Source organism: Hyaena hyaena, unplaced genomic scaffold (assembly GCF_003009895.1).
Source record: "Hyaena hyaena isolate Hyena2069 unplaced genomic scaffold, ASM300989v1 scaffold_1253, whole genome shotgun sequence".
In the NCBI taxonomy this organism is placed as follows: domain Eukaryota; kingdom Metazoa; phylum Chordata; class Mammalia; order Carnivora; family Hyaenidae; genus Hyaena; species Hyaena hyaena.
In genome coordinates this window covers 48,821-76,090 of record NW_024081892.1, presented here as the reverse complement: position 1 = coordinate 76,090, position 27,270 = coordinate 48,821, and the positions used below count along the sequence as shown (strand labels likewise).

At 38.3% G+C, this 27,270-nt stretch overlaps 1 long non-coding RNA gene across 1 annotated transcript in view; it reads right to left on the bottom strand.

Moving 5' to 3' along the window:
- LOC120224816 overlaps positions 1-26,963 on the bottom strand; it is a 197,684-nt gene extending 170,721 nt beyond the window's left edge. The window contains exon 1 of the long non-coding RNA XR_005526666.1: positions 26,913-26,963. This is a non-coding gene — a long non-coding RNA (uncharacterized LOC120224816). The remainder of the gene's footprint in view (positions 1-26,912) is intronic.
- Between the last annotated feature and the right edge of the window lie 307 nt (positions 26,964-27,270).

The window sequence follows — 27,270 nt, the reverse complement described above, 5'->3', positions numbered from 1 at the left end:
TCTCTGGCATATCTCCCGGGCCTCTTATCTAGTTCACCTGCCTGCAAGGCCTTCATATTCAAATGCCTTTCGGACTTAAATCCTAGTCCAGATCTTGAAACATCTGCTCCTACTTGTGCCACCAACACCTCATTCTTCATATACCCAACTCATGCTCACAGTCTCTCAGTGAATGGCATCACTAGCCTAGGACTCAATTTGAAATGAACCTCACAGGAATCCTCTTCCTCTCTCACTCCCACATCCAGTCACTAAGGTACCGTCAGATCTTAACTCATTAATACCTTCTCACTGGGGCACTTGAGTGGCTCAGTCAGCTAAGCATCTGACTTGATTTCTTCTTAGGTTGTGGTCTCACAGTCCATGAGATTGAGCCCCGCACCAGGCTCTGTGTTGACAATGGGGTGTCTACTTGGGATTCTCTCTCTCTTCCTCTCTCTGCCCTTCCCTCCCTCATTCTTGCTCACTTTCTCTCTCAAGACAAATAAAATAAACATCTCCTCATGTCCATTCCTATAACTATTATCTTAATTCAGGCCCTCAGCATTAAAAATAATTCTTGGCCTAGACTAGTGTAGTGGTTTCCTAAATGGCCCCTCTCCAGGTTTTCCTTGTGCCAGTCACGGTAAGTTTCCTGAATCTCAGCCCTCATGTCCTTCTTCTGTTTACCAATCTGCCCCCTTGCATGGCATTTTATGCTTAGTCCCTGCTTCCTTCTCAGATTATTCTTTTGTCTTCCTCCATAGGGCTTCCATGGCACACATCCCTAGGATCCTGCCCCGCTTACTCTTCTTCAATGTGCCAAGCTTCCAGATGTCACCATGACTTTCTAAATCTGATTCCTTTTCTGTTGGCACAGATCCATTCATTCTTGAAGACAGGCCTCAACTACAGCTTTCCTGGTTCTTATCTCCAGGTGTGTGTTCTTCTGTGCACTGTTTTCTAATACCACAACACTCCCAACACCAAATATGTGGGGATTTCGCCCATGCAAACCTGTTCTCCACTGATCTGGACACCACCTGGGTAACCTATAGTTCAGTTCAGTTTTGACACTAACTATTCAGAAGTTAGTGCAGACCCCACAGGTTAAAGGCTCAATCTCGCAAGGCTGTTCCCACCTCAGACACCAATTTCGAGTCCCAGGCTTTCTGTACTTCTGACTGATCAGCTATAAATCAGGAGTTCACTTGAACCCGTCTTCAGGTTTGATAATTCTGGCTCACAGGACTCAGGAATAGTTTACTTGCTATTCCTGGGTTAATATAAAGGATACAACTCAGGAACAATCTAATGGAAGAGATGTGTAGGACAAGATATTGGGGGAGGGGTACAGAGCTTCTATATCCTCTATGTTTGATGAAATGAGTGTGGAGTAGACTCCGCTCTAATGACTCTTGAATAGACTCCCTCTATTGGCCAGTTTGAAGAGAATGGCCTTTGCTTTTTAACACTTCAACTTTCTATCTTGAAAAATCCTGACCGAATGACACTTTGAACTTTCTGACTTTGAAAGTCAACCTTCATTCTTTCCTGCCAAGATTTCTGCTTCCAAGCCAACCCTTTGGCCTAGTTGCTGGAGAATTTGGAATTGGAATCCTTCATAGCTGTATCAGAGCACACATGTGCTGAACATTTACTGATAAGGTTTTCTCTTATAACAGCAAAGGACCTGTGTTTTGAAAAGAGCTTCCTAGACAGTTTCTATTAATTCCCTTTTTCCTGTGAATAAGCCATACTGTTTTGTTTCTTTGCATGCCCTATAAATGTTGTTGTTGAGAATATACATTTAGAATATTATAAAGTAGAAATCTAGAAATTAGATTCTCCACCTCCCTAGGGTTTGTTCTTGCTGCCTGTTGTGAGTTGGTTTTGTTTGCTTCTGTAGTGATTTTTCCATATTAAAGAATGTATTCTTAAAAAAAAAAAAAAGAGCATCACTGGAGTGCCACCCTCACCAAAATCATCTCCCACCTTCTTACTCTTTGTTAGAGAAAAGAGTGCTCAAAAGGATATTGCTGAGAATAAAGAGATGGAGAAAACACCTTCTGCCAAAGTAGTTTGTATTTAGAAATTTTTGGGAAATAAGACTCTGCAGTGAGTTAGTTGCTTAGTGGTAAGAATTAAATATCAGATCCTTTCCTTTGGTTCTGTTTCTTTTTTGTGAATCTGGAAACTAGTGGGCCCCTATAGCATTGTTATAGCCTCCAAACAGGGGGGGGATTATTTTTAGTATTAAATATCTAGAAAGTGCTTTGTTTACAGGATGATCATAATAGATGAATGCCTTCAGGAAAGATTTGGAACTTCCCATAATCCAAAGCCCTGCATCTGGGACCCTGTGACCTGACATGGAGTTGGCAGAGAAGCTATTAAGTTCAAGATGTTCTTCTTCCCCAAGTCAGTTGTCTCCACAACTCTTCACGGAAAGCTGAGAGTAGAGACTTTGGTTCTTCCTTTGCACCAGTGAACACCAACGTTGGGAAAGGGCCCCAAATGGAGCATGAGAAAATGTTAGCAGAAATGAAGAAAGGAAACAATCAATACCCATGGTTGGATTGGTCCCATGTGCCAGCCATGTGACTGAACCAGGACAAAAAAGGAGAAATTACCCCTTTTTTTCCTCTTCTGCTTCTCCACATCTCCCCTCATGGCCAGCCCCTCTCTCCGCTTTTAAAAAAAGATGTCTGTAAATTCTGTCAAAAAACAATCTTCTCTTATTCTATTTGGCGCCAGCTGCTGCTCCTTGTTTATTTTCTTCCACGGCTTCCTCCTACTTTGCTGTTTGTGCTTCTTTTCCTAAATGCCTCCCACCCTACTCATGCCAGGCTCCTGCCTATGCCCTCACTTACATAAGCCTGGTAATTGGTTTAAAATCTGGTCTGAAAAAACCCCTCCTCCCCCAAGTGGGATGTGCTCCCAGCTGCCTGAAGTTATCCAAGAGTCTGCTATAAGCAAGCGTTTCCTAGTTTGAGAAGACAAAATAAAAACCGCTTGGCTCAGTGTTGGATTCTGAAGGAAATAGCTGGGCTGAGTGACTCAAAGAGTTTGCATTTTCTGGCCACTGCTTTCATAACAAAAGCAACATTTTAGCCACCTGAACTTAGCTGACTTCAGGGTGTTATTAGGAAGGCTTATAAAGCTTAAGTGGCAACAAAGGGCTCATCTGTGTTTGCTCAGGTAAGAGAGATGTGTGCACACTGGTAGATCAGGTCCAAGGTCACCTAGTCAATGGAATAACAGGAAGTCATACCCCTACAGAATTTGAGACAGTCACCTGTCAAATAACACTACTAAGAGCAGACATTCTTATTTGATTGAGGACTATTGTATTTCACATTCTTTTACTCACTAAAACATCTCAGATCAATCTCCTTTTTCTCCCCAATAGCCATCAACACTGGAATACTTCAGTGCTTCCAAACATTCAGCATCTCAGAATCAATAAATGCTTACTGCATTAATAAACTACCAATTTTAAGTGAATTTAAAAATATGAACACTTGAAAATGATAAAAGTAAAATAGCATACTTTAAATTTGTATCAAGAATAATTATTTTAGAGGTACCTGGGTGGCTCAGTTGGTTGAGTGCCTGACTCTTGATTTCGGCTCAGGTTGTGATCTCACTGTTTGTGAGAGTCAGGCTCCAAGCTAACTGCACTGAGCCTGCTTGGGATTCTCTTTCCCTCTATCTCTGCCCCTCCTTCACTCTCTCAAAAATAAATAAACTTAAAAAAATAATTATTTTATTTTATAATCTTTTACCAAGGCATATTTTGTTAAGCTCAAGGGTATATACATTTTAAGTCTTGGGTCTTCCTGATGTTCTCACATGAGTCTTTTGGGCTGATTTCTCACAGGAGGGGTCAGAGCTCCTTCAGCTCATGAATGGGTAAGGATATCACTTTTCAAAGCAGGAGCTAGAATGATTCAACCTGGGGAATGGCAATGGATTCGGAATACACTGTGTTTTCCCTGGAAGGCGCCATAACCTGATTCAGCATTTAAATGTGGTGTTTAAAAGGTCTAGTTAAGCCATTGACTACATTTTTTGAAGACTGAAAGAAATTTTCAGACTCTGGGAGTCATTAGACAATCAATGTCTAACCTTGCCGATGGTCAGCCTTCTTTACAAATCCCAACTACATATTTTCAGTCTTTAGAATCTTGACACCTTAGCTCTGAAAGATAGATGTGTGTTACTGAGATACGTTATTTCTATAGCTAGATCCCTTAAAATTGGTATTTGTCTTCATTGGTATTGTAGTCATGAGACTATATTTTTATCTCATTCATCACTTAAAAAATGTGTATGAGTATTTCTTCCTTCAACATTAGAACATTTAAGTGTGGAGGGGCGCCTTAATCAGCTGATTAAGCTTTGGAGTCTTGATTTTTGTCTCAGGTCATAATCTCATGGTTCGTGGGATCAAGCCTCACATCTGGGTCCCTCTCTTCTTCTCACTCTGTCTCTCCCCATCTCATACATGCATGCACTCTCTGTCTTTCAAAATAAATAAATATTTTAAAAATAAAAAAAAAAGAGTACTTAAGTGTGGAAAGACAATGTTTATATCTGGCATTCATTTCTTTGAACATTGCTCTGAAATTAAGTACATTCAGTGTCTGAAATTTGATAGTTTTGAATTTTCTCAGCGTCTCTGTCAATACTAAATGAAGATCAGGATATTTGTTTTTGGCCAGTGATCATTCTCTGTGACTGCACAACATGCACGCAGTCAGGAGCCACTTCTCTTCTTCAAAAAGCCATGTCTTTTCATACACATATATAAATCACATAAGATAAGAGTCAATTAAGTGAAAAAAGATTCAAATTCTGTAGCCTGGGTTTCCAATTCACAATACAGAAATTTGTCAGGCACTTCTCCCTCACGTGAGAACCTTATGCAATGCTAAGTGTTGGTTGATATTTATCACATCTGTGTTTTTATATACTTCTAATACATCCCAGGAATTAATTGCTTTTCTAAAATGTATGAAATAGATACTAGGCAACATGTAATAAGAGCCATTTCAAAAGTAATGTTTAAATAGTTCATTCCGATTTATTTCTGAACATAATAATGGCCATCACCTTTGTGACCTGGCTATACATTTCTTACCAATAGTGTGAGTTCTATTATTTAGCTATGAGGTATGCAACTGTGAAGTACATATCTGTCCTTTTATTCCCTTTTATGCCTGTAGTGAATAAGTTAATCAATTGTGAAATGGGGAGCATTTGTTTTTGCATTTTTTATTGGAAAAACTCCATTGATTTTGTAGAGAACTTGTTCTTTTAGAAAAATGTTATAAAAGCTTTGATGCTTTCATGTCTGCTACTTGAGACTCATGTCTAAAAAGGCAAAGGGTTCATAAATCTACTAAAATTAAATGTCTGTAAATGCATTGTCATTTTTCATGCTCACAATTTTCTTGTTTGAATGCTTGTCTAAATTATTACCCTCATAGCTTAATTTGATTAACAGCTTCATTCTTCCATTTACCAAATCTTATTCACTAGTTTAATTTACAAAGCAATTCTGAATTATAGTATTTGTTACTTTTCATCACTTTTTAAATTGATTTTTTATTTTTGAGAGAGAGAGAGAGAGAATGTGTGTGAGCAGGGGAGAGGGACAGATGGGGGGAGGGAGAGAATCTTAAGCAGGGTCCACACTCAGCATGGAGCCTGACACAGGGTGCGATCCCACAACCTTGGGATCATAACTTGAGACAAAACCAAGAGTCAGACACTTAACGGACTGAGCCACCCAGGCCCCTCTTTTATCACTGTCGTTTAATTTCATTTAAGCCATTAAATCATCTTTGTGTGTGTGTGTGTGTGTATGAATTGAGAATATAACAACATAACAGTGATGTTTAAAAAAATCCACTCAAATAATGTACGTCTAAGTCCATTAAGTCCATAAGTCCAAAGACTTATACATGAATGTTTTTTTCATGTATAACATTCTAATAAAACTACATAGCAGTTTTATGTGAAACATCCACTCAAAATAATCTAAATGCCCATCAACGGGTTAATGGATAAGCAAATGTAGGTACAATGAAATACTACTTAGCAACAAAAAGGCATGAACTACTAATATACACAACATGGATGAATCTCAAAATCATTATGCTGAGTGAAAGAAGCTAAACAAAAAAGGAATACATACTGTATGATCCCATCCATATTGAATTCTAGAAAATTTCAAGTAACATTTAGTGACAGAAAACAGATCAGTAGCTGCCTGGGTACAGGGGAAGGAGGAGAGATGGACTGCAAATGGACTGAGGAAAAGTTTTGGAAGTGATAAAAACAAAGTTTTAAAAAAATTTGAGTAGAGTTGGCACACAATGTCAAATTACTTTTAGGTATACAGCTTAGTGATTTGACAAATTTATACAATATGCTATGTTCACTAAAGTGTAGTTACTATCTGTTTTATTCGATCGCGACTATAATATTACTGACTCTCTCCCTTACGCTGTACCTTTTATCTGGTGATTTATTTATTCCATAACTGGAAGCCTGTGTTCCCCTCTCCCTTTCACCCACTTCCGCTGTCCTCCTACCTCCTACCCCTCTGGCAACCACCAGTTTGTTCTCTGTATTTACACGTCTGATTCTGCTTTTTACTCATTTTTTAATTTTGTTTTTGTGTTTAGATTCCACTTATGAGTGAAGTCATATGGCATTTAGCATAGTACCATCTAGGTGCATCCATGTTGTCTCAAATGGCACAATCCCATGCATTTTTATAGCTGTTCCATTTTACTTATCTATTTGCCTATTGATGGAAACCTAGGTTGCTTCTGTATCTTAGCTTGTAAATAATGCTGCAATAAACAGAGGAGTACATATAGCTTTTTTAAATTAGTGTTTTCATTTCCTTTGGGTAAATACCCAATAGTGGGATTACTGGAACATATGCTGTTTCCATTTTTAATTTTTTTGATGAAACACCATCCTATTTTCCGTAGTGGCTGTACCAATTTGCATTCTCACCAGCAGTGCATAAGGGTTCCTTTCTCAACACTTGTTATTGCTCATCATTTTGATTTTGGCCATTTTAACTAGAATAAGGTGATATTTCATGGAGGTTTTGATTTTCATTTCCCTTGTGAGTGATGTTGAATATCTTTTTGTGTGTCTCCTGGCGTGTTTGGGACCTCTTACTATTTTTATAATTGGATTGTTTGTTTTTGGTGTTGAGTTATGTAAGTTCTTTATATATTTTGGATATTAAGCCCTCACCTGCAAATATCTTCTATTCATGAGGTTACCTTTTGTTTTGCTGATGGTTTCTTTGCTGTTCAAAAGCTTTCTGCTTTGATGAAGTGCCAATAGTTTATTTTTGCCTTTCCTTCCCTTGCCTCAGGAGATATATCTGGAGAAATGTTGCTATACCTGATGTCAGAGAAATTACTGTGTGTGTTCCTTTCTAGGAATTTTATGGTTTAAGGTCTCATATTTAGTTCTTTAATCCATTTTGAGTTTATTTTTGCTTATAGTGATAGAAAGTAGTCCAATTCTTTCTTTTATATGTAGTGTCCAGTTTTCCCAGAATCATTTATTGAATTTTCCTCACTATATATTTTTGCCTCCTTTGTCATAGGTTAATTGACCTCATAAGCATGGGTTTATTTTTGGGCTCTCTATTCTGTTCCATTGATCTATGTGTCCATTTTTGTGCAAGTACCATACTGTTTTGATTACTACAGCTTTGTACTATATCTTGAAATCCGGGATTGTGATACGAATTTTGTTCTTTCTCAGAATTGCTTTCACCACTTGGGATCTTCTGTGGTTCCATACAAATTTTATTATTTGTTCTAGTTTTGTGAAAAATTCTGTTGGCATTTTGATAGAGATGGTACTGAATTTGTAAATTGTTTTGAGTAGTATGGACCCTAACAATATTTGTTCTTCTGATCCATGAGCATGGAATATCTTTCAATATATGTCATCTTCAATTTCTTTCATCGGTGTTTTATAATTTTCAGAGTACATGTCTTTCACCTCTTTAGTTAAGTATATTACTAGGTATTTTATTCTTTTTTGGTGCAATTATAAATGGTATTATTTTAAAATGTCTCTTTTTGCTACTTCATTATTAGTGTATAGAAATGCTACTGATTTATGAGTATTAATTTTGTGTCCTAATAATTTACTGAATTTGTTTATTACTTCTGGTAGTTTTTTGGTAGAGTCTTTAGGACTTTCTATGTATAGAATCATATTGCCTTCGGATTGGGATAGTTTAACTTCTTTATCAACATGGATGCCTCTTAGTTCTTTTTCTCATCTGAGTGCAGTGGCTAGGACTCCTAGTACTATGTTGAAAAAATGTGCCGAGAGTGGACATTCTGGTTGTTCCTGATCTTACTGGAAAAGGTCTATGTTTTTCCTTTGGGTATGACATTAGCTGTTGGTTTTTCATATATGAACTATTATGTTGAGATATGTTCCCTCTAAACCCACTTTGTGGAGAGTTTTTATCATGAATAGGTGTTGAATCTTGTCAGATGCTTTTCCTGACTCTATTGAGATGATCATATGACTTTTAGCCTTCATTTTGTTGATGTGTTATATGATGTTGATTAATTTATGAATATTGAAGCATCCTTGCATCCCCTGATTGTGGTAAATAATCTTTTTAATGTATTATTGTATGCAGTTTGTTAATATTTTGTTGTTGATTTTTGCATTTAGGTTCCTCAGGGATGTAAGTCTGTAGTTTTCTTTTTTTGTGTGGTATTTTTGTCTGGTTTTGGTATCAGGTAATGCTGGCCTCATATAACGTATTTGGAAGTTTTCCTTCCTCTTCTGTTTTTTGGAATAGTTTGAGCAGAATAAGTATCAAATCTTCCTTAAATGTCTGGTTGAATTCCCTTGTGAATCCATTTGGTCTTGGACTTTTAATTTGAGGGAGCTTTTTGATGGCAATTCAATTTTGTTACTTCTTATAATTTCTTCAAATTTTCTATTTTTCCTAGTTCAGTTTTGGAAGGCTGTATATTTCTAGGAATTTATCCATTTCTTCTAGATTGTTCAGTTTCTTGGCATATAATTTTTCATAGTATTCTCTTACAATCCTTTGTATTTCTGTGTTGTCAGTTGTTACTTCTCTCTCACTTCAGATTTTATTCATTTGGGTCCTTTTCCTCTTTTTTACTTTATGAATTTGACTAGGCGTTTCTCCATTTTGTTTATATTTCAAAGAAAACAGTACATGTTTTCATTGATTTTCTTTTTCTTTGCTTTCTTTCTTTCTTTCTTTCTTTTTTTTTTTTTTTTTTTTAGTCTTTATGTCATTTATTTCTGCTCTGAACTTTATTTCCTTTCTTCTATTCGCCTTGGTCTTCTAACTCACCTTGGTCTTCTTTTTATAGTTCCTTTAGATATAAAGTTAGGTTGTTTGAGCTTTTTCTTATTTCTTGAGGTAGACCTGTATTACTATATATTTCCCTCTGTGAACTGCTTTTGCTCTTCTCCAAAATTTTGGATCACTGTGTTTTCATTTTCTTTTGTCTCTATTTTTAAAATTTCTTCTTTGATTGATTTGTTGACCCACAGATTCTATAGTACCATGTTATTTGGTCTCTACATGTTTGTGTCTTCTCCATTTTTTTCTTGTGATTGATTTCTAGTTTCATGACATTGTGATTGGAAAAGATGCATGGTGTGATTTCAATCTTCTTAAATTTTCTGAGGCTTGCTTCATGGCCTAATATATGATCTATTCTGGAGAATGTTCCAAGTACTCTTGAAAGGAAGGTGTATTCTGTTGTTTTGGATGGAATGTTCTGCATATCTGTTCTGTCCATCTGGTCCAATGTGTCATGCAAAGACCTTGTTTCCATATTGATTTTCTGCCTGGATGATTGTTGATTATCACTGATGTAAGTGGGGTGTTTAAGTTCCCTACCATTATTGAATTATTATCAATTTCTCTCTTTACATCCAGTAATATTTGTTTTATATACTTAGGTGCTCCAGTGTTGGGTGAGTAGATATTTACAATTATTATATCCTCTTTTGGTCTGATCCCTTTATCATTATGTAATGTCTTTCTTTGTCTCTTGTTACAGTCTTTGTCTTAACGTCTATTTTGTTTGGTATATGTATTGCTAACCCAGCTTTTTTTTTTTTTTGCTTCCATTTGCATGGTGAATGTTTTTCCATCTTTCATGACAAAAGTAAGATCTGACAAAACAATTTCGGTGGTGAGGAACTTTTGTCTTCTTTCAGTTATGGATGCATGTTTGTGTGTGTGTGTGTGTGTGACACAAAGTTGTCCACAAAGTTCCTATGGCTTTATTTGGTTTTGCTGATGTTGATAGTTTCCTTCTTTTCAGGGGTTTCTTTTCAGGGGTTATTTTAAAATTTAAGTTCCATTGCTTCACAATAGCATTTCTTAACACCTTACTCAACATACTAAATTCCAAAGAATAATGAATTACTTAACTGGAACAAACATATTAAATGATTGTCATAAAAGTTTGGGTATGCAGCAAAATTTGATAAAGGGATCCCTACTTATTTTAGAAAATGTTTGATTTGTTTGGATTCTTTAATACTGTCATATGATTTTTATTTTTCTTCGAAAAGACAGCACTTATAAAAGGTTCCTGAGCAAGTGGTACATCCTTCCCCCAGATAAAATTGTACATATTACAATCAGGGAAGAGAATGTGCAGGATTTAAAAATTGTTTGTAAAATATGTGCTTCTTTGTCCAGAAATCTTGTAATTGCTCACTATTTAACATTTGTGTTGGAGACTTAGACCAGGACTTCCTTGGAATTTCTGTGTGGATTGGTCAGAGGAAGCTTCCTTATCCTGTAGTAACAAAAGATCACCAAATCTCAGTTGCTTAAAACAGCTGCAGCAACAACAACAACAATAAAAACAACAACAACAGTTATTTCTCACTCAGGGTACATGTCCACTGAAGATTGTCTTGTGAGGAGTGAGGATATGGAGAAATGTTCTAGACTATTCTTAGTAAGGGAATCAGAATGAGAGAGGTTCATTTTCAAGTGTCTACCTGCAAGTAGAAAAAGGGAAAGCGGATGGCAAATAATGTACAGGCTATTCTGCTTTCACCTAAAAGTGACACAGATACTCTTCTTTTATTTATTTATTTTAAAAATTATTTTTAGAGCAGTTTTAGGTTTACAGAAGAATTGTGCTAAAAGTAGAGTTTCCATACTTCTTCTCCACTCACAGTGTCCCCTTTTATTATCAGCTAGCATTAGTGTGGTATGTGCATCACAAAGCTGAAATGTAGTCTGAGCTTGGAGCTTAGAAATGAAGAAGATTAATTACTACTACAGAAAATAAACACATTTTTGACTGGTTCCTGTTTCTTATGCTAAACATCTGCTTATTGCAGCTAAAAGATTCAAAGGAAGGTGGAGGCCAGAGGAGTAATATCCAGTATTGGCAGGTCTTGAAACACTCCCTTTTACGTAACTATAAACTGCAGGTATTGTTCTTTCAGTCCCATCAGAAACTATGCATAGAACTTCTCCTCCTCCTCCTCCTCCTCCTCCTTCTTCTTTTTAAATCATGACTTAGTGAGAAGATAGTTTGAATTCCCAGATTTTGCTTCAGGTAGCTGGAAGGTTTCCTGGAGGCATTTGTACTTGGACCACTGAGGAAGAACAGCTCTACAACTGTTGGTTCTCCCAGAGAATCCAGAAGGACTTACTATACATTTCAAGTTCCAAGACATCAAATTCTACTAAAAAGCTTAAGACTCACTCATCGACCATCCTTCCTTTTCTTTGCATTTCTTCCCTTTCTCATTTCTTATTATTATCCATTCTCTCTCCTTTCTTTCCCCTGTGTTTAGAGTCTTTACTTTTCTCTTCTTCCCACTCCTTTATTTTCTCTTATATTAGCAACTCTTCCTGGTGTGTGTGTGGGGGCGGGGGGGAAGTGCAGGTAGTTGAAAGACCATGAACTCCTGCATTAGGGAGGTCAAGTATCAAACCCTAATTCTGATATTTACTTGCTTGACAATCTTGGGAAAGTTATTTTTCATCTTCATTTTTCAAACCTGGGACTGATAATAGATAGGATACATGTATTTTGTAAGAAATAAATGACAGCATGTATATGTAATGCCTAATAGACAACTGATGCTTGATAAATACTTGCTTCTAGTCCCCTGTCTTTATTTATCAAATGCACCCTTAAGCACACCTTTTAAAAAACAACTTAATATTAACCATATGTCCATAGGGCCCTGGGCCAGCCACTTATCTTAGACTCAGCCTGAATTCTTCTCCTGCAGTTCTGAATTGGTTATTTTAATCTGACCATATTTTATTGAACTCATTCTTTCTGTCTTAATTATTTGGAACCGGAGAGGTTCAAAATTCAGTTTGTGGCTCTCCAGAATTACTGAGCTGGCATAGTTTGACTAAAATAGGGGAAAGTTTACAGCATAAGGGAAAGAAAGGACAGACTGGATTTGGATTTCCCTGGCTGGAATCAGTGACAAGGATCACCAATGATTCAGATGGAAGGTTCAAGTCTTCAGTTGTCATCCACTCACATTTCCTGCCAGAACCAGCCTTCAGATACCACTCATCGTCATGTGTAAACTTGCCCCGGAGCTGGAAAATGGCCACCAAGGGCACCGGAGGGTGGAAATCACATTTTCCTCTGTCCTCAGTGTTATGACACCTTGCTGGTTATTTACCTTCCAGTCCCTTGGAACTGTTAACTAAAAGTAGTTGCAAAGTCAGCCAGCCAGCAAGCGAATTACCTTCTGAGCTAAGCAACACTGAGGAAGTTATAAGTTGTTTTCTCTTCTATCCACTGAATACCAGCCAGGATGAGCCTAGCCCTGCATCCTGAAATAGGGCTTCTCCTCATTGTGACTTAGGTTCAATTAACTGTCAGCATTGAAGGGAGTCAGTGACATTTACACTGTGAGGTGGAGGTGAGTCTCTAAGTCTCCATCTTTCTTCTGAAGGAGTGCAGTGGCACCATTGGCCATGGCTCATTAGAAGCCTGAGGTGTTCTTTTTATTCTTATGAGCCTTGCAGAGGTGACTGAAGGAAAGAAGGTTTAGGAAGCAAAGGGGAATTTTCTACTATGGTGTATGTTTATAGTTTCAGAGTCCTGAACTCCACAGTAGAGGTTTAAAGAATATTAAATCTCAAGAGTCAATGGGGCAATTTAAATGTGGGGCCACTTCCTGCTGGTGAGGGAAGGGATATCATGGGAGGTTATAAGTTGGGATGCACCAAAATGAAGTTTAAATATTAAAGGATTTTATCAGTTTAAAAACAGACTGAAGTGTAAGTTCCAGGATTGGTTCAGCAACTCAAAAATACTAAAATCCAGGCCATTTCCATTACTTTGCAATTCCTCCTTCAGGTGTGGCACTTCATGAATGCAAGATGGCTGCTGCCATAGTGCCAAGCATCATCTCCTCACATTACTGCATCTGAGACAGAAGTTTACGTTCAGACGTGTTTGATATAATGCATGCCCCTGGGAAATCCATCTGATTCATGTTCATGAGGAGTATTATCTTGGGAGTATCCCTTTTGGACTTGAGGTGTAACAGGATATTTTCTAGCGATGTCCCACCTTGAATAATACTAACCCTTAATATTCACTGAGCATTTATTATATTCCAAGCCAAATACTTTTATATGATTATTTTAGTCAATCTTCATAACAATTCCATGAGAAACATAATTTTATTATTATCTTCATTTTTCAGATGTGGAAACTAAAGCTTTGAGCAGAGTTTTTCAAATTGTGGGGCTCAACCCATTAGTAGACTGTGAAATCAATTTAGTGGGTAATGACTAGCGTTTACAAAAATTTATACAGAGTAGAATCAATCAAACAAATAGTAAGTGCTTAGAACAAATCAAGAATAAGCATTGTTTCATTAAATTTTATTTCAGTTTAGGTGTGTGTGTATATATACACATGGAGAACTGTTAAATATATTTCTTCCTATAGATTGCAGTTAAACATTTGAAAGACTATACTTCAGAGAGTTTAAGTAACTTGACCAAGATCATGTGGTAAATTGTGAAATTGTAATGCATGCAGAGTCCAGAACCTGGATCTCAATTGCTCTGCCTTGATGCCAAAATAGTTTAGAATGTGGTGATCTCAGGATGGGGTGTCAGTGTGGAGAGGGAAAAGTATCAGCAAAAAGTAGCTGGAGAATTGAGGAAAGGCACCGTACACTCTGAGAACATTCTATGTTCCTCTTTTATTGGACTCCAGAGTGCAAAGGCTTTAGTAGGTGAATGAGCCAGTGGAGCTTTCTGGACAGTGCCTGGTGGGGTTGCTAAGGGCTGCAGTAGTCATGGGTCCTGGTTTCCCAGCACAGTCTTGATTGCTGCCAATACCTCTTGGTTTAAATAAAAAATTAATCTTCTTCCTCTGTTGATGCCACTCCTATTCAGAATTTTAGGACCAGAAGGACTTTAGCCCAAACCTTGAGATTTTGGATGAGGAACATGAGTGCTGAGAGGTGAAATGACATGCCAAAGTCACATTGGAAATGATGGCAAGCCTAAGCCAAAGCTTAGACCCTGGCTCTCAGGCCCACGCTTTCCACTGATGTAGTTTGTATCATGACTGTGGGCCTTTTAAAAGGTGGTGGATGGCAGGCTGGCAGAAATGATCTGTGTATGCCCCTCTCTGGATGCTCACCTGAAAACCTCAAAGAAGATGTCCTACCTGTCTAGCATCTACTATGGGCTTACCAGTGGGGTGGAGCCTTCTTGTGGGAGTGTAAGGAAGTGAGAATACGAGAAAGAAGGCTGCATTGCCTCTGGACTTATTTTCCTAAGCACACGATGAAACTTCCATCCAGGCAATTTTTTTTTTTAAATAATTTGAGAATGTTTTCTAGGGCAAAATATACTGTGCAGTCTTTGTGCCCACAGCACCTGTAGGAGGGGGTTGAATCGACGTTTTGTTCCAAGTCCTGAAAGTTTATGGTCCATTTAGCTGTGAAGCAGAGTTTAATGTTGGCAAACTTTGGTGTTTGTTTTAGTTTCTGAAAGTTGCTAACCATTCTCCCTTTCTTCGGGAGGAGAGCAGGCCTGCGAGGAGAGGCAGGGCCATAATACGGACAGAGTGGCTGGCGTGGGAGTGTTTAGGTGTTGAGCCTTAATAGACCAGTGGACCTTTCTGCCTAATGCCATTAGTGTGACCATGTTTTAGCCTGGGATCCTGCCATGTGGAGCTAAATCAGCAGAGGCCAAGGAACACAGGGTATTGTCTGAGCCCCTTCCTTCTGTGACCAAGTGTGGATTTTAATGGACAGCAGCAGCCCCTAGAATCAAGCACACATTCCTACAAAAGATAAATATTTATCTATTTGCTCAGTCCTCCTCTCTTTACTTTGTTACCATCTAAACCAGGTCCATCATACCCTCAACACATTGGGCAGGAAAGACAGATGGTCTTAGACCTGACTAAGCAGACTCTACTTCTGGAGCTCACATAGTGAACTGTGGGCCTATCCCCAATCTGAGACCCTCAACAAGAAGCCTAACATGCATAACCTGTCTTGATCTATGCACTAAGTGATGCTTCCTTGAGTGTGGAGTATCAACTGGCTTCATGGTGGAGTTCTAGAAGCAAATTGCTTGTCAGAAACACACAAAACATGACAGTCTTCATAGACATACTACAATAGTCAAAATAACATGTCAGGGTAAGTCTCATGCTCCTACCTCATTGCTTTGTCCTTTCTCTCTCTCTTTTTTAAATGTTTTATTTATTTCTAGGAGAGAGCGAGCGAGCGAGCGTGAGCAGGGGAGGGTCAGAGAGAGAGGGAGTGACAGACTGAAACAGGCTCCAGGCTCTGAGCTGGCAGTCAGCACAGAGCCCGATGCGGGGCCCGAACCCACGAACCGCGAGATCATGACCTAAGCGAAAGTCGGACGCTTAACCGACTAAGCCACCCAGGCGCCCCTACTTTGTCCTTTCTCTTAATTCCCATTCTCACCATGGTCACTCAGGACCTCTATGCCTCATGCCTGGACTATGGCAAGAACCTGCCATCTCATCTACTTGCCGCTAGACTCCCCCTGCTCCTCTTAACTTGCCGTACCTCTGGCCACCATAAGGCACAATCTTTTCTCTTCTGAAATACACCAGGTCTTGCACATCAGCACCCAATACATGGATGCCCAATGGATATTTGTTAACAAATAAAAAAATACTTGTTATCATAACTCACATGCTATAGTGCAAGTTTGTCTATGTGCAATGTCTCTGTGTTCATTTCTAACTTCTCTGTATAAGGGAGGGAGCATGGCTCAGAGGAAAAAATACCTCTGATTTTTGAGTCTGAAAGCTTTGCTTGGAGTCATCTGTGCCACCATATGCTAGCTGTTAGACTATGAGTTTTGCATACATTATCTCTTTAATATTATAAATAACTTGTGACATAGATATTGGTCTTACTCCACTTTGGAGTTAAGTGACTTCAAGAGACCTTCCCAAGGCACACAGCTAAAGGTTCTCAGACATTTTGAATCCACTCTGCTTAACCACTCTGCTAAACTGCTATGCAATCCTGGCCAAATTAATAATGTTCAAATTTAGCCTCCTCCTGTGTAAAATGAGAAGCCTGAACTCTGGTGATTGTCTTTAAATCCTGTACAACTATTCTGTGACTCTGCTTCTGCTTCCAAACATCCACAGAAATGCACTGTGAAACTTCAGTGAATTGTGACCTGTGTGGTGAGTTGAAGGTAGGTCGGGGAACTGTAACATTCCAGTGGGAAGTGGCACACATTTGCAGCCAACGACTGAAATCCAAACTCCTGGCACAGAGCCAACCCTGCCCTCCATCCTAATGCACAGTTTCCTGGTGAGTTCATTTGGCTCATTCCTGAATGCTCAACCTTGAGTCACATCCCCATTAGAAAGGTCAGTACACAGACCTAACTCACTTCTAGATCAAGTAGTTGTCTTTGTATGGAGTATCATTTGAGGGGAGTAAAGGCCGATGTGTCTGAGATGAGGAGAGAGTGTTGCTAAAATGACCATGTGTCATTACCCTGGGGTACTGATGATATTTTAAAACCATACTCATGTGATTTTCCTTCTGGAACTGGCACTCTTTCTCAGTCATCTTCTTGAATGCATTTTTATTTTGGACACTTTAAATATTGGATGTTCCCAGGGTCTAGCGTTCAGCCTTGCTCTCTGCTAGGGTTGCCACATTGTTTCTCATATCCAGACCTTACTTTCCCTTAAAATGTCTACTTGAATTTCCAGTTAATTTCTAGATATCATTAATTGCTATATCTCTACTCCAACCTCCCCCAGCTCTTTGGAATTCAATGTTTCCCAAACAGAACCACAAATTGGTATAATATAGAAACAAGTAAAAATATTTTTGGAATAAATAAACCCTGAAATATGAACTAATACAATAGTATAGGTTTAGACATTTGGTAAATTTGCACATGTTCCTTGGGAAATGGAACTTTTAGTTCTTAAAAATAAGGGACATGACTAATTTATTGTTTTATATTTTGAACTATAGTATGGTCCCTAGAGCATTCTTGGTGACCAAAAAATTTAGGTTGAAATTAATGAAGAAGGTAAAGGAAACCCAGGACTGATAAATTTTGTGAGGAGGAGAAAAGAGGCCCAAATTGAAATGATGCCTGGAAAAGGCAGTATGGGATGATGCAGTATGGACTTGGCTTGTAGGGTCAACATCGGGATTGGATCTATGATAAAAAATAAATACTGGAGAAGGATCCACCTTGTAGTAAGCAATCACACTATTGACTTCAGTGTGGGGTCATCTCAGGCTCTTAAGACCTTGCCTTTAGCTCCCAGGCTGGAGAGTAAATTACATTTTGGCAAATGTTGAGCTCTTGGTACAGACTTCCATGAGGACTCATCCAGTCTCCACAATTTCCTTTTACCTCTTCACACCACCATTTTCCCTGGAGAGCCAATCATTGAAGTGGTCCCAGCTGTGTTTTGTGGCTCCCAGTGTCCTGAGTACTCAAGAGAACAAGCTAGGGCAGTTAGCCATGTGAACACTTAGGAAAGCTTTTGGAAAATATATTTTCCCCTCTCAGAACTGGTCCTGATGAGCTGGCAGCTGGCTTGCAGGCACACAAGGTGAGATATTCCAACTCTGAAGATGTCCGGTCGAGTCAGACATGGCGTAATACATCCATATCTCCTGATGCCTGAACCAGGCAAATATCTCATATCTGAAAAATGAGCTCTCTTGGCAGGCAGTGGGATGTTCTGGGGCTAGGGTAGGGGAGACTGAGTGTTAGGACCTGTGAATTCTATTACTGCTGCCTTGGGACAACTGTTTTCAAGATGTAGACTCTCCTTTTTTGTTTACATGTATTCCTTCTCAAAGTAAGTCCTTCCTTTAACAGAAAATTCCTCCTCTAGTAATGACACAATAGGGACAGTTAAAAGCTTCCATGTGTATGCCAGCAGCCAGATAAGCAGGCTGGTTTTCATTTTAGGCAGAGGATAGGTGGGCAGTGGGGTTTCAATATATGGGGGACTTGGTTACCAGTACTAGAAGCTGTTCAGAAACAGAGAGTGATGGCATAAGGGAGACAGTAGAGCAAAGGGTGGATCCCATATAGAGGTAAATTTAGTTAGCCAATGGGGCTGGCTCTGGGTCTGAGCAGTGGAGGTGACTTTAGGAAGCTAAATATGAACCCATTGGTCAGGCCAAGTGACTGGTCTAAGTCTAAGTCTTGAGGGATGGTAGAATTGAGGTTAATGCTTTTCTGCTCTTGCTAGATTTACTGTAGAAACTGCCACAAATTAGGTTGGTGTGTCCTGGGGCATCAGTTGTGAGAAGTTAGGAAATGCAGAGGAAGACAGCTTGAATGAAGCATGGACCAATCCTTCCTGGATGTATTTTCCACCCATCATATTCAGTCTATCCATTCCTCTTTGGTTGTTCTTTGAAAGCCACCTTCTCTTCCAGCTGTCAGCTGCTTGTGCTGAGTCTAGATCTAGCTTCCTTAATTCAGATTCTCAAGGACATCTCTGTCTCCTTCTCAACTATTTCCAAAGTATATCTATATTTCTTCCTACAACTCTCCTTCATTTCTAATACATTGCCTTTTAGAGCATAAGCTGTTCAATATTACTAAGAGGTGACAGAGAGACATTTCAATTGTATCCACAACTCTATTGTAGGACAGTTTCTAACACAGCTAGAATTATAGCCTATTTCTATTTTTCCTTTCTTAGGCTCCTGAATTATATTGGACACTGAAAGCCAGACACATTACCATTTGGAGAAATTTAATTTCAGTGAATTCAAATATTTCCCTTTCAGTGAATTATCCATCTTGTTTAAAAAATATTCCTTATCCCATTGTCATAAGAATGTTCTCATATTTTCCAAAATACATTTTTAAATTGCTTGTAACATTCAAGTCTTTATTTAATATGTCTGGATGTTTTAATATATGGTATAAGGTAGGAAATTAATTTTAATTTTCTTTTAATCTGGATGGCTACTTTTTTTTTAGCATAGCTTTTTTTTTTTTTTTTTGAATTGTGCCTTCCTTTGTCCAGTGATCTTTTATAAATCAAAACTCCATATGTGTGTAAGTCTGTTTCTAAACTTTCTCTTGTATTCTGTTAATCTATCTGTCTATCTCTGGGCCAGTACTATACCTCTTGAACTATTACAGCATGACATTAAATCTTCATTTTTGGCAGGGTCTATCTCTTGCCTTTCTCTCAACACCATATGTTTATAGGGTTTTAATTAGAATTAGACTGAGTTTCTACATACACTTAGGGGTGCTCTGACTTCTTTGTGATATTGATTCGTCCTATTCATGAATATGTTATATCATTCCCTTTGCTTAGGTCTTCTCTGATATCATTCAATAAAATAGTTTTATATTTTTCCATAAAAATCTGCACTTTGGTTAGATTTATTGTAAGGTTTTAAACATACTTAATGGAATCTTAATTAAAATTACATTTTCCAACTATTTGCTGTTAGTGTGTAAAATTGCAATTAACTTCAATATAATGATGTTGTAATCTCTTTTGGGTTTTCTATAGGAGTAACCATACCATCTTCACATAATGACAGTTTTGTTTTTGCCTTTCTAATGCTTAGACCTTCTTTTTCTTACTGTATAAGCTGGGTCCTCTAGTAAATGATCTTTAAATTCAGGACCATAAAACTCAGATGAGTGTCAATATAATCATACCATATCCCAGTTATTCTCTCACTGTCCTAGAAGACAATTTCATACATTCTTTCTCCTCAAATTTCTAAGACCCACTCCTCTATATGCACTTTTATCCAATGACATTTTTTTTTCTAATTCACTGGAAAAAAAAATTGAAGCAATTGGAAGACAACTCCCACAGACTCTCAACCTCAAATCCTCAATACCCTGCATCTATCCATATATTCTTGTTCCCTGCAGGTTGAATACATTCCTAGAGAGAGGATACATTCCTAGGATAAACTCAACTTAATTATGATGCAGTCTTTCTTATATTTGGATTTGGCTGGCAAATATTTTGTTTAGGATTTTCCATCTCTGTTCATGAGAGAGACTGGCTTATAATTTTCCCTTTTCATACTTGTCAATTGTTAGCATCAATGTTTACTCCAGCTTCATAAAATAAAATGAGGTACACTCCCTCTTTTTCTATTCTCTGGAAGAGTTTAAGACTGAAATTACTTGTTTCCTGAATATTTGGCAGAACTTGCTAATAAAACCATCTGATGTTTTCTTTGTCAAAAAGTTTTAACTGCAGATTTACTATATTTTTTAATGAGCTGTCTTTCTTGAGTCCATTTTGATGAGACATATTTTTCTAGGAATTTGATTATTTCAACTAAAATTTCAAATATACTGTCATAAAGTTATTTATAATACTATTATTATCCTTTGAATATCTGTAGTAGTTTTGACTATATCTACATTTCCATTCCTAATATTAGCTATTAGTGCCTTCTTTCTTTTTTTGTGTTCAATCTGGGTAGAGGCTATTTTGCTCAAAATAGCTCAAAACCAAAAAACAAACCAACTTTGGACCTGCTGATCCTCTCTTTTATAAGTTTATTTATATTGCATTCATTTCTGCTATAATTGTTTCCTTTTTCATTTCCTACTTAAGTAGGTACTTGTTACCACATTAAGTTTTATTCCCTTCCCCCCTCCCCCACCAATACATGCACTTAAGACTCACATTTCTCTTTAAGTGCTGCTTTGGTTGCATCTAACTAACATGTTCTGTACCATTTAGTTCTGTATTTTATAACTTAAATTATGATATCTACTTTGGCTCAACATGATGACTCTTCTCATTTATTTAGGTTTTTAATTTTTATTTCAAGTTTTGTCTGTCTACAATTTTCTCTGCCAATATTCCACACCTTTTATTACTTGTACTTCTAGATTTTGTAGACTATTTGTCACTATCAGGTATATTAAACTTATGCCATTTTCTAATTAGTTATTGATAGTGAATAGCAATACTTGTGATTTTTTTAAATTGAGGTAAAATTGACATACAACATACTGATTCAGTATTTGTATATATTGTGAAATGATCACCATATTAAGTTAACAATACTAGTTTAAAAATACTGGGGATTAAGGAATGCACTTGTCATGATGAGCACTGAGTGATGTTTGGAATTGTTGAATCACTATATTGTACATCTGAAACTAATATAAGACTGTATATTAACCATACTGGAAATAAAATAAAATAAAATAAAATAAAATAAAATAAAATAAATAAAATAATAAAATAAAATACTACTGTTGATTTTCTATGTTGATTTATATCTAGCAATTTTACTTTCTTCTCTTAATACTTGCATGTAGTTGGAGTTTCTATGTTTAGTCATGACATCTGAAAAAGGGCCCTGTCTTTTTTGTTGCTTCCTAAGTCTTACATGTACTTCTTATTGCTGTTATGACTTTGGCCTGTCTTCAAGTACAATGCAATAAAAGTGCTGAAAATGACACCCCTCTCTCTTTTTTTTTTTCCTGAGTGCAATATAAATCTTTATAAAGTTTTACTGGTGTTTAACATCCATTTCACTTTCCTATAAATGTGAGTGTTGTGTGTATGTGTGTGTATGTGTATTACTTCAGAGCCTATCGGACCCCAAATGACTTTTACCAGGCTGTCTTTCATCCTGCATGTGATTTTTAAATTGGACAATTGGATTTGTCTGCATACCTTTAGGAAAAGTATACAAGTTTTCCTTAAAGCTGCAGGAATAAACCAGAGAACTCCAAACCACAGCCCAGTGCCAGCACAGATAAAGAATCTGATCCACGGCCGGAAGCCACCAAGGACACATTGGTCTTGACTACACTTATTAAAACCATCTGTTCTTCATCCTCCTTAAGCACACTGCACCTTCCTAAGCCAGAAGAATTCAGGTATCAGTTCACAAGAAGTCAGACTGAGTTTCCTCTTAGACAGAAAAGCAAAGAATAAAAGGAAAGAGGGTAAATGTTTTTCTTTGTAATACCTACATCATTGTCCAGATAATATATTTTTATTACTTAAAAACTACATTGTAGATGAAAAAAAGAAGGGAAAAAAAAGCTACTGATAATGCTTCCTCTTAGGGACCACCCTCTGTTAAATTCTTCATTCTTTTTCTCTATTGTTATATTAATTAGACAAGGATGACTGTAGTTTCAAGTGGCTCTTCTCGATAAGTGAACTAAAATCTAAGCCTCAAAGTGCCTCAAGGTCAAGGTTATGAAATCAAAAACACTAAGGACAACGAATCACAAACAGTCAACCAAGCTTTGAGCTACTGGCATTCAATAATATTTTTATCTCGTTTCATTGTTTCTCTATTAAAGTCTTCCAGCTCCTGCCGCTGGAGGACCCGTAACCACTTCTGGTTTGGTGCTTCCATGTTCTAATCAAGTTTTGCTCACTCTTAAGCTTTTTAAATACCTCAGCATATCTTTGAACAATTCAGAGTATGAAGATTTTTCATTAGCCATCTTATGTCATCATCTGATTTTTAACAGCCTCGTGGAGTGCAATCTTCAGTGTTTTATTGGTGAGTAGCGAGTAGCTGCCATGCAGTCCTATGTGACTTCTGGGTGAAGCATCTGGAGGGGGGAAGAGCTCTGTACATCTAACTCTTTAGGAGAGACTCCCAACTTTGGGCTGCTTGGATGCTTTCTCACTCACTTGCATTTCAACTCATTTATTATCAAATTGAACAGAAAAGGGGGAAATACTTGGGGATAATTCACATCAACATTTTCCAGTGCTAGACTTAGATATAAATCATAGAAAACAGTCCCTGTGTGATAAGTGAATGAAGACGGGAATATAGAGAATAGTCATGTCACCAAATGAGAATCAAATTCATGTTGTCTCTTCCTCCCCAGTTGACAATGGAATAAGTTTGCGAGTGCTGAAATGAAAATATCAGAACAATAGAAGAGGTCACTTTTTCCATGAGAGTGGAAGGGAAAATCATTTTCTTCCTTATTATTGTTTTGCATTTTGCGAGTCCAGTTGCACAATGGGAGTACTCAGAATTTTGTTTTCCTAGACCAACAATTTCGCCACAAAGGCCTGATGAACTTTAGCTGCATCTCTGGCTAAGTCTTTGAGGCAAAGTCATGTACTTGACTCCTGATGCTTGAGAGATGCCAACATACCAGGCTGAGTTGGCTCACAGTGATAACTCTGTCCAATAAACTAGGCTTCTTGTGACTGAAAGAAAAATTGTTTTCTGACAAGGATTTTATATTTATAGATATTCTGTTAATCTGCTCATCATTTATATTGGTCTTCAGGACATGAAGCTCACAGTAAACTGGATCAAGAGTAAATTTTACTGGCACTTTTTTTTCCCATTAAAATTTTTTTTTAATGTTTCTTTATATTTGAGAGACAGAGAGAGACAGAGTGTGAGCCGGGGAGGGGCAGAGAGAGAGGGAGACACAGAATCCAAAGCAGGCTCCAGGTTCTGAGCTGTCAGCACAGAACCCAACACAGGGCTTGAACCCACAAACCATGAGATCATGACCTGAGCTGAAGTCCGATGCCTACCCGACTGAGCCACCCAGGTGTCCCTTACTGGCACTTCTTAGTAGTTATAAAAGCCCTGTGTCTTAGCAGGCCTATTTCTGTTTTCTCCAGACCCCAGCCCCACAAGTGGTATGCATGCACTGTCCTGGGAAAATTGAGTCTAACAACTACAGTCCTTCCCAGCCCAAATATTCCCTGTTTCCATCTTTCTCTTTTTCATAAGTGGATGATTTCCCTGTTGGAATAATATTTGGAATTCTAATTGTTCTCAAGGTAGAAGATATGTGACCTTTGTCCAAAATAGAGGGGAAGGCCAAGTCATTTCTCATTAGTGTTGAGCTGAGTCTTGGCTTCTGGTCCATGGTTTCTTTCAGTAAGAAAAGCAGTTTATCACTGACATCTATTCTAAATATCAGAAGAGTTTTCTGACTTTCTCTCAAGCATGACTCTTCTAGATGGCTTTTTATACTTACAATCCCCTTCTTGTACCTCCAACTCCCAGCCACTTTCTTCCTACTAATAGTTTTAACATAAGACTTATAGAACATAGGGAATTTTTTATGTTATTAGTAAACATACTTTATTTCCAGGACAGTGTAGAAATGCCTCGAAGCGAGGTGGAGGGTGCAGTGTTGTGTACTAACTGAAAATAGTTGGTTAAGAGCCACATGAAACATGGGAAGACAGAAGACAGTATCAGTAGTATACACCAAACTGCACCCAGGATGCACTCATGTCATTGGCCAGAGAAGGGAAATCTACTTTCATAGGATCTGTTAGCCAAGGATTCCATATTTAACACAATGGGAGGTTATTTTTCACTCGTGAAACCCTTGCATATTTGTTGAGGAGCATTCTAGAGGTAATTCTGGAACCCAGCCTCCTTCTATGTCTGGCTTCTGACCTCTTCCACATCCACAGAGTCTTATCTACTCATCTTATTACTGGGGAAAGAATGAGAGGATTGAAAGTGGGAGGGATCAGCTAGGCCTGTAAGAGATGTGTGTCACTTCTGCCAAGATTCCATTGATTAAAATTCTGTCAATGGTCACATACTACCACAAGGGAGGCTGGAAAATATAGTTTACTTGTATGTCCAGAAGAAAATGGAAATGAGTTTTGAGGACACATGGCAGACAATAAAGATACATTTTAAGATAATTGTAGAAATAAAAGAGCCTCAAGAAACTCACTCTTTCAGGGCGCCTGGGGGGGCTCAGTCGGTTAAGTGTCCAACTTCAGTTCAGGTCATGATCTTGCAGTTTGTGAGTTAGAGCCCCTCACCGGGCTCTGTGCTGGCAGCTCAGAGCCTGGAGCCTGCTTCAGATTCTGTGTCTCCTTCTCTCTCTGCCCTGCCCCTGCTCACACTCTGTCTCTCTGTCTCTCAAAAATAAATAAACATTTTTTTTAAAAAAAAGCTCACTATTTCATGCAGTAACATTAGTCCCTATCCCTATGTCTCTTTTAGCTCTTGGTTCTAAGTCTACATGTCAACCCACTTTTCTAGCTGGGAATACAGTTAATTCCTCTCAGAGAGCTATGTGCCCTTCATCCTGGGGAATCTTCCTTTATTGAGTCCTTGGTATGTCTTATGAAAGATACCACTGAGATACTTCACAGTCATACTTGGCTGTTAGAGACTAAAAAAAAAAAAACAAGAAGCAGAGGGGTGCCTGGGTGGTGCAGTCGGTTAAGCGTCTGACTTCGGCTCAGGTCATGACCTCATGGTTTGTGGGTTCGAGCCCCGCACTGGGCTCTGTGCTGACAGCTAGCCCAGAGCCTGAAGCCTGTTTCAGATTCTGTGTCTCCCTCTCTCTCTGCCCCTCCCCTGCTCATGCCGTCTCTCTCTCTCTCTCAGAAAAAAACAAAAACCAAGAAGCAGAAGACTTGATTTCCTGCTTTCAGTGCACCTGCACATTGGCTTTGACAACTTTTCTTATTATTTCGTTACCTTCACCTAAAGCTCATCCAAGAATTACTGTGAGAAGTAAGAATTTCTATATCAATTCAAATTCCAAGTTTCCAGGAAACACTTCTTACAGGAATTCTTAGACAAGCTTTAGGTGAAGGAGAAGAAATAATAAGAAAATTTAAAAGTATAAAAGGAATAAAAGAACTAAAAAAAGAGACCACTGTATCCTGTCCTCTTTCTGCCCCCGTTATGAAATCTCTCCCTACCTGAGGGTGGGGAAAGCAGGGTATAGGATGACGCCAAGAATAGACAAGTGAGCACTCCTACTGACGTGGTAACTGTACTATTAAATATTTCCCAAGACTCAGGATTCCTCAGGTTTGCCATCACAAGCAGGTGACTAAAGCAAATTCTTTGGCTTTGCATAGGCCTGGCTAAAGGTCTGTTGTTGGAAACTCTCTGAGGAGTTCATGCCGAAAAAGCTTTTTTTTTTTTTTCATGATTTATGAGATTCCAGATGCCACCACTAGCATTAGATGATTAAATTGGGACGTTTGTTTGAACTGCATCAACAGGGTTATATACTGCCCTGAGGGCCTCAGGTGGACATTGCACGCCATTGCCATCATCCCTTTGGATGTCCCCCACAGGAAATATCAGAAGTTTCCCAAGACAGTCTGTACTCCTGAACTTTCCAGAGAGGCCCTGGCAGACATAGGTCAGCTTTGTCTGGATTGGTACCTGGGCCTGGAAGTCTCTAAAGCTCAGAGCCCCACCAGGGTGGAAAAGGGCTGGGTGACTGCCCTGGAATAGTGTTAGTAAGAGCAGAACATCTATGCCCATCAGATGCCCTGTGTCAGGGGTGACAGGGATTGCTGCCCCCTCATTGATCAGATTAGCCAGGTACTCACCGGTGTTGGATTGCAAATGTCTGGATTTTGCTTCGCCTGGCAGGAGCTCCTGGGATAGGAGAGAAAACAGCTTATAAATTCTTTAATGATTCTTGGAGCCAAGGGCAGCTTACAGACTGGATTTTCAAGCAATGCTATTTAAAAGGTTCCAGGGGACATAAAGGTAAATAGCTTGAAAAATAGGTGGGAAGTTATTTCTCTCCTCCTCTGAGAACATTACTCAGATTGAATTAACCCCTCTTGAATCCTTCTTGTGATTCTAAGGCACAGTAGTAGGCACTGTGCTAGGACATTGTTAATTCAGCTTCTTATACAGCCCCCACCTTATCATTGATGTTTATCATTCAGTTACACTGCA